This window comes from Ranitomeya variabilis, chromosome 7 (genome assembly GCF_051348905.1).
Source record: "Ranitomeya variabilis isolate aRanVar5 chromosome 7, aRanVar5.hap1, whole genome shotgun sequence".
Classification (NCBI taxonomy): Eukaryota; Metazoa; Chordata; class Amphibia; order Anura; family Dendrobatidae; genus Ranitomeya; species Ranitomeya variabilis.
The window spans coordinates 42170208-42182981 of NC_135238.1; the positions used below are offsets into that span (position 1 = coordinate 42170208).

The 12774-nt window shown below is 46.6% G+C and overlaps 1 long non-coding RNA gene across 1 annotated transcript in view; it reads left to right on the forward strand.

Annotated features, from left to right (window-relative positions):
* LOC143784913 (uncharacterized) overlaps positions 1-12774 on the forward strand; it is a 58864-nt gene that overhangs the window by 8072 nt on the left and 38018 nt on the right. The window lies entirely within an intron of this gene.

Sequence of the window (12774 nt, forward strand, 5' to 3'; positions counted from 1 at the left end):
CACCAGGTTGCAGTCTCTGTACCTCTTTACTGAAGGCTTCAGGATCCTCAGTCCGGAATACGGTTAACCGGGCTACCTGAGTCCGGCCGGTCCGATGGCACCTCCAGAGTTCCCTTTGCAGGTGGAAATCTGTGCCTACCTTCTAGCGCTTGTGTGTTGTAGTCCTTCCCTGCTGTGCTTACGGGATAGTCCTCACAACTGTTGTGTCTGTTTCGGAAGTTCCCTCACAACTCGATTATGATGTTCTTCTTCGTCCCCCCAGATGATATGGCTAGGACGCACCCGTATAACGGGTAGGCTCGGAGGTCTTCCGGGACCCTAGAGTCGCCCCTCTCCAAATGTTGCCCCCTGTGTCTGCTTAGGTGATTTTGGGTGAGACAGCCCGCCTAGAACTGACTGTCCTGCCGTAGGTTAGAAGTAAGGCCTGGAGCTCAATACTTCCTCGGCGTTTCCGGCCACCGGCTACGCGCCTCAGTAGGATGTTGCCTCGTCTTACAGCACGACTCCTGTTGTGAATTAGACTTTTTTGGCTCCCTCTTGTGGTCACTAGTGATATGACTCTGGGATTGTCTTTCCTCAGTTTGGCACCCACCTGGGTCGTTAGTCCAGGGGTGTTGCTATATGAACTTCCTGAATTCTTAGTCTGGTGCCTGGCATCGTTGTAATCAGTCCTTTCTGTTTGCTCCTGTCTGCTGGTCCTGGTTCTTGCAAAATTAAGCTAAGTCCTGCTTCCTTGTTTTTTGGTTATTTGTATTGCTCTTATTTTTTGTCCAGCTTGTACTAAATGTGTTACCTGATTTTGCTGGAAGCTCTAGGGGGCTGGTATTCTCCCCCCGGGCCGTTAGACGATTCGGGGGTTCTTGAATATCCAGCGTGGAAATTTTGATAGGGTTTTTGCTGACCGTATAAGTCATCTTACTATATTCTGCTATTAGTCAGTGGGCCTCTCTTTGCTAAATACCTAGTTCATTCTTACGTTTGTCTTTTCTTCTTACCTCACCGTTATTATTTGTTGGGGGCTTGTATCCAACTTTTGGGGTCTTTTCTCTGGAGGCAAGAAAGGTCTATCTTTTCCCTTCTAGGGTTAGTTAGTTCTCCGGCTGGCGCGAGACGTCTAGAACCAACGTAGGCACGTTCCCCGGCTGCTGCTATTTGTGGTGCTAGGATTAGATATACGGTCAGCCCAGTTACCACTGCCCTATGAGCTGGTTTTTTGTGTTTGCAGACTTGGTATTTATTTCTGAGACCCTCTGCCATTGGGGTCATAACAGTATGCCAGGCCAAAGTTGAATGTTTAATGCATTGCAGAAGTGGGATAATAAGAAAGGAAATTCTGAGTTTTTTTTTTTTTTTCCTCTCTTTCTTCCTCCCCTTTACCTCTGAGTGGCTTGAGCTTGCTGCAGACATGAATGTCCAGACCTTGATTACAAGTGTGGACCAGCTTGCTGCTCGTGTGCAGGGCATACAAGATTTTGTTACCAGTAGTCCTATGTCTGAACCTAAAATACCTATTCCTGAACTGTTCTCTGGAGACCGATTTAAGTTTAGGAATTTCAGGAATAATTGTAAATTGTTTCTATCTCTGAGACCCCGTTCGTCTGGAGACTCAGCTCAGCAAGTTAAAATTGTTATCTCTTTCTTACGGGGCGACCCTCAGGATTGGGCCTTCTCGCTAGCGCCAGGAGATCCGGCATTGGCAAATATTGATGCGTTTTTTCTGGCGCTCGGATTGCTTTACGAGGAACCCAATCTTGAAATTCAGGCAGAAAAAGCCTTGCTGGCTATTTCTCAGGGCCAGGATGAAGCTGAAGTGTATTGCCAAAAATTTCGGAAATGGTCCGTGCTTACTCAGTGGAATGAGTGTGCTCTGGCCGCAAATTTCAGAAATGGCCTTTCTGAAGCCATTAAGAATGTGATGGTGGGTTTCTCCATTCCTACAAGTCTGAATGATTCCATGGCGCTGGCTATTCAAATTGACCGGCGTTTGCGGGAGCGCAAAGCCGCTAATCCTCTTGTGGTGTTGTCTGAACAAACACCTGATTTAATGCAATGTGGTAGAATTCAGACTAGAAATGAACGGAAAAATCATAGACGTCAGAATGGGTTGTGTTTTTACTGTGGTGATTCTACACATGTTATATCAGCTTGCTCTAAACGCCTAACAAGGGTTGTTAGTCCTGTCGCCATTGGTAATTTGCAACCTAAATTTATTTTGTCTGTGACTTTAATTTGCTCATTGTCTTCCTACCCTGTTATGGCGTTTGTGGATTCAGGTGCTGCCCTGAGTCTTATGGATCTGTCATTTGCCAAGCGCTGTGGTTTTGTTCTTGAGCCGTTGGTAAATCCTATCCCTCTTAGAGGTATTGATGCTACGCCATTGGCGGAAAATAAACCGCAGTTTTGGACACAAGTAACCATGTGCATGACTCCTGAACATCGGGAGGTGATTCGTTTTCTTGTTCTGCATAAAATGCATGATTTGGTTGTTTTGGGTCTGCCATGGTTACAGACCCATAATCCAGTCTTGGATTGGAAGGCAATGTCTGTGTCAAGTTGGGGCTGTCAGGGAATTCATGGGGATTCCCCGCCGGTGTCTATTGCTTCCTCTATTCCTTCGGAAGTTCCTGAGTATTTGTCTGATTTTCAGGATGTATTCAGAGAGTCCAGCTCCAGTGCTCTGCCTCCTCATAGGGACTGTGACTGCGCTATAGATTTGATTCCAGGTAGTAAATTTCCTAAGGGAAGACTATTTAATCTGTCTGTACCTGAGCATACCGCAATGCGTTCGTATATCAAGGAATCTCTGGAGAAGGGGCATATCCGTCCATCCTCTTCCCCTCTTGGTGCGGGATTCTTTTTTGTGGCCAAGAAGGACGGATCTTTGAGACCTTGTATTGACTATCGGCTTCTGAATAAAATCACTGTTAAATTTCAGTATCCTTTGCCTCTGTTGTCGGACTTGTTTGCCCGGATTAAAGGTGCCAAGTGGTTCACCAAGATAGATCTTCGTGGTGCGTACAACCTTGTGCGCATTAAGCAAGGAGATGAATGGAAAACTGCATTTAATACGCCCGAAGGTCATTTTGAGTACTTGGTGATGCCTTTTGGGCTCTCTAATGCTCCTTCAGTGTTTCAGTCCTTTATGCATGATATTTTCCGGAAGTATCTGGATAAATTTATGATTGTTTATCTGGATGATATTCTGTTTTTTTCTGATGATTGGAACTCGCATGTAGAGCAGGTCAGGATGGTGTTTCAGGTTTTGCGTGAGAATGCTTTGTTTGTTAAGGGCTCAAAGTGTCTCTTTGGAGTACAGAAGGTTCCCTTTTTGGGTTTTATTTTTTCCCCTTCTGCGGTGGAGATGGACCCAGTCAAGGTCCGAGCTATTCATGATTGGACTCAACCCACGTCAGTTAAGAGTCTTCAGAAGTTCTTGGGTTTTGCTAACTTCTACCGTCGTTTTATCGCTAATTTTTCTAGCGTTGTTAAACCTTTGACGGATATGACCAAGAAAGGTTCTGATGTTGCTAACTGGGCCCCTGCAGCCGTGGAAGCTTTCCAAGAGTTGAAGCGCCGGTTTACTTCAGCGCCTGTTTTGTGCCAGCCTGATGTCTCACTTCCCTTTCAGGTTGAAGTGGATGCTTCTGAGATTGGGGCAGGGGCCATTTTGTCGCAGAGAGGCCCTGGTTGCTCTGTAATGAGACCATGTGCTTTTTTCTCTAGGAAGTTTTCGCCTGCTGAGCGGGATTATGATGTTGGCAATCGGGAGTTGCTGGCCATGAAGTGGGCATTTGAGGAGTGGCGTCATTGGCTCGAGGGTGCTAAGCATCGTGTGGTGGTCTTGACTGATCACAAAAATCTGATGTATCTCGAGTCTGCTAAACGCCTGAATCCTAGACAGGCCCGTTGGTCATTGTTTTTCTCCCGTTTTGACTTTGTGGTCTCGTATTTACCAGGTTCAAAGAATGTTAAGGCTGATGCTCTTTCAAGGAGCTTTGTGCCTGACTCTCCTGGAGTCGCAGAACCAGTTGGTATTCTTAAAGAGGGAGTAATCTTGTCAGCCATTTCTCCGGATTTGCGACGTGTGTTGCAGAGATTTCAGGCTGGTAGACCTGACTCTTGTCCACCTGACAGACTGTTTGTTCCTGATAAGTGGACCAGCAGAGTCATTTCCGAGGTTCATTCCTCGGTGTTGGCAGGGCATCCGGGAATTTTTGGCACCAGAGATTTGGTGGCTAGGTCCTTTTGGTGGCCTTCCTTGTCATGGGATGTGCGGTCATTTGTGCAGTCCTGTGGGACTTGTGCTCGAGCTAAGCCTTGCTGTTCTCGTGCCAGCGGGTTGCTCTTGCCCTTGCCTGTCCCGAAGAGGCCTTGGACACACATTTTCATGGATTTCATTTCAGATCTTCCGGTGTCTCAGGGCATGTCTGTCATCTGGGTGGTTTGTGATCGCTTTTCCAAGATGGTCCATTTGGTATCTTTGCCTAAGCTGCCTTCCTCTTCCGATCTGGTTCCTTTGTTCTTTCAGAATGTGGTTCATTTACACGGCATTCCTGAGAATATCGTGTCTGACAGAGGATCCCAGTTTGTTTCCAGGTTCTGGCGATCATTTTGTGCTAAGATGGGCATTGATTTGTCGTTTTCGTCTGCCTTTCATCCTCAGACTAATGGACAAACGGAGCGAACTAATCAGACTCTGGAGGCTTATTTGAGGTGTTTTGTTTCTGCAGATCAGGATGATTGGGTGACCTTCTTGCCGTTGGCTGAGTTTGCCCTTAATAATCGGGCTAGTTCCGCTACTTTGGTTTCGCCATTTTTCTGCAACTCTGGTTTCCATCCTCGTTTTTCCTCGGGACATGTGGAGCCTTCTGACTGTCCTGGGGTAGATTCTGTGGTGGATAGGTTGCAGCAGATTTGGAATCATGTGGTGGACAACTTAAAGTTGTCACAGGAGAAGGCTCAGCGTTTTGCCAACCTCCGCCGCGGTGTGGGTCCCCGACTTCGTGTTGGGGATTTGGTATGGCTGTCTTCTCGATTTGTTCCTATGAAGGTCTCCTCTCCTAAATTTAAGCCTCGCTTCATCGGTCCTTACAAGATATTGGAAATCCTTAATCCTGTGTCCTTTCGCTTGGATCTTCCGGTGTCGTTTGCCATTCACAACGTGTTCCATAGGTCTTTGTTGCGGCGGTACGTTGTACCTGTGGTTCCTTCTGTTGAGCCTCCTGCTCCGGTGTTGGTTGAGGGCGAGTTGGAGTACGTGGTGGAGAAGATCTTGGATTCTCGTCTCTCCAGGCGGAGGCTTCAGTATCTGGTCAAGTGGAAGGGCTATGGTCAGGAGGATAATTCCTGGGTGGTTGCCTCTGATGTGCATGCGGCCGATTTAGTTCGTGCCTTTCACGCTGCTCATCCTGATCGCCCTGGTGGTCTTGGTGAGGGTTCGGTGACCCCTCCTTAAAGGGGGGGTACTGTTGTGAATTAGACTTTTTTGGCTCCCTCTTGTGGTCACTAGTGATATGACTCTGGGATTGTCTTTCCTCAGTTTGGCACCCACCTGGGTCGTTAGTCCAGGGGTGTTGCTATATGAACTTCCTGAATTCTCAGTCTGGTGCCTGGCATCGTTGTAATCAGTCCTTTCTGTTTGCTCCTGTCTGCTGGTCCTGGTTCTTGCAAAATTAAGCTAAGTCCTGCTTCCTTGTTTTTTGGTTATTTGTATTGCTCTTATTTTTTGTCCAGCTTGTACTAAATGTGATTCCTGATTTTGCTGGAAGCTCTAGGGGGCTGGTATTCTCCCCCCGGGCCGTTAGACGGTTCGGGGGTTCTTGAATATCCAGCGTGGAAATTTTGATAGGGTTTTTGCTGACCGTATAAGTCATCTTACTATATTCTGCTATTAGTCAGTGGGCCTCTCTTTGCTAAATACCTAGTTCATTCTTACGTTTGTCTTTTCTTCTTACCTCACCGTTATTATTTGTTGGGGGCTTGTATCCAACTTTTGGGGTCTTTTCTCTGGAGGCAAGAAAGGTCTATCTTTTCCCTTCTAGGGTTAGTTAGTTCTCCGGCTGGCGCGAGACGTCTAGAACCAACGTAGGCACGTTCCCCGGCTGCTGCTATTTGTGGTGCTAGGATTAGATATACGGTCAGCCCAGTTACCACTGCCCTATGAGCTGGTTTTTTGTGTTTGCAGACTTGGTATTTATTTCTGAGACCCTCTGCCATTGGGGTCATAACAGACTCCTACTGGTGTTTCTCCTTGTTGTGTTGATCTCGTTTCTCACTCAGCACAATAAACCTCGCTTCTTGTCCTTTCTTGGGGTACCGCCGCAATGAAGTGCAGGCGCGGTCCCGTAACGTTCTTCCTGTTCGCTAGGCCTCTGTCAGGATCCCACCCCTGACAGGGACCCTCCTGAATCTTCCCCTGCAACACCCTCTGCCACAGGATGTTGCCTGGTTCCAACCCAGTCAGCTTCTGTCTAACTTCCTATCTAACCCCCAGTTTTACCAGATTGTGAGGAGTGGCCTAATACATAGCACCCTTAGCTCCCCCTGGAGGCCAGACCGTGAAGTGTATTGGTGTCTGTGATACCTGGTCAGGTGAACTCCTTCAGTGCCATCAGACGTACCATAGCCCCCTTAGCAGCGGAGAATCAGTACTGCAACGACCAGGACTCTGGGGCGCTGCACACCGTACCGACGCACATTGTGAAATTTCTTCACAGCGTGAGCAGCGGATGCAGTTTTTCAACGCATCCTCTGCCCATTCTAAAGTCCGGGGAGGAGGGGGCCGAGTTCCAGCCGTGCATGCGCTGTCGGAAATGGCAGATCCGACGTATGAAAAAACATTCCCTTGAACGTTTTTTTCGTGCCGACGGTCCGCCAAAACACGGCGGATCCAGTGCACGACGGACGCGACGTATGTCCATACGTCGCGATCCGTTGGCAATACAAGTCTATGGGAAAAAAACGCATCCTGCAGGCACATTTGCAGGATGTGTTTTTTTCCCAAAATGACGGATTGCGACGGAGGAGCCACGACGCAAGTGTGAAAGAGGCCTTACACTGAGTAAAAAATAAACATAGCGGGCGTGAGATTTCTATAAATCTCAGCCACTTTGCTGAAATCCTGCGCTTTTCATCAGCGAAAATACGTGGCGTCAAAAACTCACTGTGAGTACACAGCCTAAAAAAATGCGGCATATTAGACTGTGTTCACACGTTGCGTTTTTGCCGCTCCGATTTGTCACCACTTTATTGTAAAAAGAGTTCCCTCTCAGGTCCGCCGTAGTCCACCGAATCCAACATAGTCCAAAGCGTAAAGTGCCTACAGTGACATTACTGACATTACCAGTCACAAAGCCTCTTTGTTGGCGTTTTTTTTCCACTGTTTTTGCTCCACCGGTGTCTTTTTATTTTTTATAATTGAAATGTTAAATAGTGAGTGGGTTCCAATGGAAGACACCAAATTAATGAACATGCGGCTTCTTTTAACCTATTCCTGGTTTTCAAAGCAGTTTAAGCAAGTGACAAAAGACAGAACATATTCACAGCAAGCCGTTTTTACATTGCCGTGTATTATGTTAATTCTTTGTAGTGTTTTCTAATGCATTGCGTTCCAGGTGGAATCTGCCTGAAAAAGACATCATGTGCACATACCCTAAACTGATCATGAAATGTATGGTCGGTTTGGCGCATTTTTAAATATACATTACCATGTAGCAAAAATGTAGAATTTTTTCTTGCGGGTGTCCACTCCACACCAAAATATCCAATAGCCATCTACAATGTTTATTTCTTTTTTGATGCATTCTTTTGGATACGATTTACCTATTGGACCAATTTTCTCGTACAAGAAAATCATTGACGTGTGAATGATCCCTAGAGATAAGCCCCGCTTGGAGCAGCTAATAAAATAGTCTAATTTGGGCCTTTTATCTCTTCTCCAGACAAATCAGACACTTAAAGGGATCCTGCCAGTAGCTTTTTCTGCCTTAAACTAATGACATCTAAGCAAAGTCTCTGTAAAGGAGATTCAATTCACAACATTGTTGTAGAAAACCGAATATCCATTTTTTTGGTAATCCTTTGCCCAATTTTTATGCTAATGAGCCACATGTGCAGTGGGGTTGGCACTGCACTTACATGTCTCCTGCCTGTCTGCCTTATTCTCCGCCCACCGCCAGCTTTCGATCATTGACTGACAGGTTACTTGTCTGAGTGACCTGCCTCTCCTCCCCAAGATCTCACACACGTGCCATCATTACCTGGGGAAATGCTTGTGCAGCAAGATGTTGATGACGTTGTGAGACCCCGACTGTCGACTGTGAACTCCTAATTGACAATTCAGACCGGCAGCATGGCCCGAAGTGTGCACTCGCCAATGCTGCTAGCAAAGGCAGATTTACCTCTGCAGCATCGCTGGAGCACAGGGTTACTGAATGTGGCGGAACCCAGTGATACGGTTAGCTTCAGAGCAGCGCTTACAAGCTGAACAGCAACGAGCTTGTAAGCACTGCACTTTTTGCCTAGAAGACCAACTACAGCTGCAGAGGTGACCAGTAACTAAACGATCACTGACTGAGGTGGACTAAATATTAAATAAGGGCCGTAGTGAGTAGACTGTAGAAAGCACGGTGGAATGACATCAAAAGATTTTTTTAGCTATTATACTAAAGATGGCTGAGAACTAGGCAACAAGCAATGAACAATTAAATTAAAAATCCCTCTGTTCTTGAGAATGGAGAGATGGAGAAGAGTTTTATTAAGAAGTAAATTGCAAAGCATATGCAACATTGAACTAAGGTCCCTTGGGTCCACCATTGGGACAACGGGGTCCACCCTTCATCTACATAGTACACATGTACTTTAAATTTATTTGTTCTTATCATTGCTCAGACAGGACGTTTAATCCATAAGGTCTAATAGGTTGTTTGTGAATCAACTCTTAAGGAATAGACCCTTAGAAGAAAAAAAAAGGGGACGGGGTAAAATGGTATTCGTGAGGGAGGATTAAAATTAGAAAGGTCAAATGTGAAATAGCTTCTCTGCTTTGGCCTGATCTGTTTTTCTCTTGTCACCCGTGGGTTGTGTTTCATTAGTCAGGCCTGCTGTTGCAGTAGGTTAGGCGGCTGCGCTCGTGTTCCACCAGAACTATACATAGTCTGCGATTTTTAGTCTTACAGAATAATCTGTGACAATACTTTGCAATCTGATTTATAGCTCATCTGGCAGACTGGATTTCATGGCACAATAACAAAACATATAAGTGAAGCACGTGGTAAGGGTTATCTTATTTCAAAATAGTTGTAAAATCATTGTCACGGAGTCAAAGCTCCCTGAGAGCTGGACATATTATGAATTGGATGGGTTTTAGGCTACGTGTGCAGCGCCCCAGAGTCCTGGTCGTTGCAGTACTGATGCTCCGCCGCTAAGGGGGGCTATGGTACGTCTGATGGCACTGAAGGAGTTCTTCTAACCAGGTATCACAGACACCAATACACTTCACAGTCTGGCCTCCAGGGGGGAGCTAAGGGTTCTATGTATTAGGCCACTCCTCACAATCTGGTAAAACTGGGGGTTAAGCAGGAAGTTAGTTCAGAAAGCTGACTGGGTTGGAACCAGGCAACACCTTGTGGCAGAGGGTGTTGTAGGGGAAGATTCAGAGGGGTCCCTGTCAGGGGTGGGATCCTGACAGAGGCCTAGCAACCAGAGAGAACGTTACGGGACCGCGCCTGCACGATATAGCGGCGGTACCCCAAGAAAGGACAAGAAGCGAGGTTTATTGTGCTGAGTGAGAAACGAGATCAACGCAACAAGGAGAATACCAGTAGGAGTCGTGCTGTAAGACGAGGCAACATCCTACTGAGGCGCGTAACCGGTGGCCGGAACGCCGAGGAAGTATAGAGCTCCAAGCCAAACTTCAAACCTACGGCAGGACAGTCAGTTATAGGCGGGCTGTCTCACCCAATTGACCTAGGAAGACACAGGGGGGTAACAACAGGAGTGGGGCGACGCTAGAGCCCCGGAAGAGCTCCGAGCCTCCCCGTCATACGGGTGCGTCCTAACCATAAGATCTGGGGGACGTGGAAGAACATCAGAATCGAGTTGTGAGGGAACACGAGAAACAGACACAACAGTTGTGAGGACTGTCCCGTGGTGCTCAGCAGGGAAGGACTACAACACACAAGCGCTAGAAGGTAGGCACAGATTTCCACCTGCAAAGGGAGCTCTGGATGTGCCATCGGACCGGCTAGGCTTGCGCAGCCCGGTTAACCGTATTCCGGATTGAGGATCCTGAAGCCTTCAGTAAAGAGGTAAAGAGACTGCAACCTGGTGTCCTCGTTATTTACTGCAACCTGCACCGCACCACTACAACATCACCACTATCACGCACACCTATCATTGTACGCCCCTCAGCAGGGTCACGGACCGGGTCTAGCCACCGTGACAACCCCAGAACAGAGACTCAGAGGCCCGGTACCGGGTACCCCTCAGCCCTGCGGCAGTGGGGGCGCTACATGTGCACACGTTGCGGAATGGTGTGCGGATTTTTCCGCACTGTTTTTGCAAAATAAGCAGGTAAACCGCACTGCGGATTACCAGTGGATTTGCCCAGATTTACAGCGTTTTTTTTGCAGTTTTTGTACGAATTCCACCAGCGGTTTTACACGTGCGGATTCCTATTGAGGAGCAGGTGTAAACCGCTGCGGAATCTGCACAAAGAATTGACATGCTGCGGAAAAAACAACGCTGCGTTTCCGCACTTTTTTTCTGCAGCATTTGCACTGAGGATTTTGGTTTCCATACGTTAACATGGTACTGTACAACGCATGGAAAACTGCTGCGGATTCGCAGCAAAATCCGCAGTGTGTACATAGCCTAATAAGTGTTTGGTTTTTTTTACAATTTACAGAACATAATTATTCTATATTTCTTAAACAATTATAGTTTTTTTCCAACACTGCAAAAATATCTTCTACTGTTCTTGAAATATGTAATGTTGCTTACTAATATAATTTATAGTTCGAATGTGCCCCAATATCCTAATTATTAAGTTCCATCTTATCTACCTGGTAGCTCTATTTCTGCTAGTCTCATCCCAGAATTTGCGCTCCCGCCTCTCTTATTTGCCACGTGACTAGCGAAGGGGGTTGCCCGTCTGGATCAATAGCTAGGCCAGCTCCATTCTCTGCATCAAGTGTGATGGAAAAGGTTGATGGCTTAAACACTGCACTGAGCCACAAGGCCAGACACCTTCATACTAGTGATGAGTGAGTATACTCGTTGCTCGGGTTTTCCTGAACATGCTCAAGTGGTCTCCGAGTATTTGTTAGTGCTCTGAGATTTAGTGTTTGTTGAGTCAGCTGCATGATTTACGGCTGCTAGCCAGCCTGAGTACATGTGGGGGCTGCCTGGTTGCTAGGGAATCCCCGCATGTATTCAAGTTGTCTAGCAGCCGTAAATCATGCAGCTGCGGCAACAAAAACTAAATCTCCGAGCACTAACAAATACTCGGAGACCACCCGAGCGTGCTCGGGAAAACCCGAGCGACGAGTATACTCGCTCATCACTACTTCATACAAGTCATGTGGTGAAACAGGGAAGATGGAAACTCCAGAAGGCAAAAGTCAGAAATTAATAAACCATAATTACAATTTATGAAGTAAGGAAATAATCCATCCTGTGCAGTTCTACAAAGCAACACACTGAGGATACTGGTTTCTAAGTCTTAGTTTTAGGCTCCATATTTGAAATAGAGAGCAAAGAAGCTGCTACACACCTGTCCCGGATCTGGGCTTTGTTCCCTTTCGCCCGGCCTGCTAAACTCTGTTGTGCTCCATGTCGGGATCACATTGATCATATGGTGTAGTGAGAAAACCTAATTAAGACATAGGAAGCTCCATCTCCAAACTTCTTTTGAGGCAGGGACTGCTTGCGGTGACCAATTGATTAAAGCAGGGTATCTATTGTGGGGAAAAGTCAGAATGACTGGGATTTGTAGATTCAAGAGGCAGAGAAGTGGGAAATCTAACACTGTTAGTGATAACTCTTGTTCTCTTCAGCAGAAACTGGACATCTGCAACTAAATGGTTCGGTGCCAGTGGTCAAATAGAAAGTTGGGGGTTTGTATAGACTTAATATTTATGAGGTAAAGATTTTTAGCATCATAACAAAGGGATGGATGTGACACACTCACTCACATCCATGTAGAGCCATTGGAATCCATCCAATTGAATAACTGTCTAATTGATCGGGCTATACTTGTCTTAAATAGCACAATGTGACTCCAAGTCAATCACACTTGAAATCAACCTGTCCAGTTATGAAGTAACACTGACTATGAATCAATTTCTCGTGCTGTTGTGCAATCAGAACAGACAACAGGTAGACATGAAAGGCAATTAGCAAGGCAAATCCTATAAAGGAGTAGTTCTGCAGGGGGTGACCACAGACCATTTCTCTGTTCTCATCATTTTTGCCTGTTTTGTCATTTTTGCATTTTGTCATTGCTCTCACACCTAGAGATACTGTACAGTAGCATGAGGCAGTGTCTACAACCCACAGAAGTTGTTTAGGTAGACCTCATCCAGGATAACACATCAATGCGAGCTGTGGCAAGATGGGTAGCTGTGTCTGTAAGCACAGTGTCCAGAGCATGGAGCAGATACCAGGGGACTGGCCAGTACACCAGGAGATGTGGAAGGGGACATAGGAGGGCAACAACCCAGCAGCAGGATCGCTACCTCCTCCTTTGTGCAAGGAGGAACAGGAGGAGCAGTA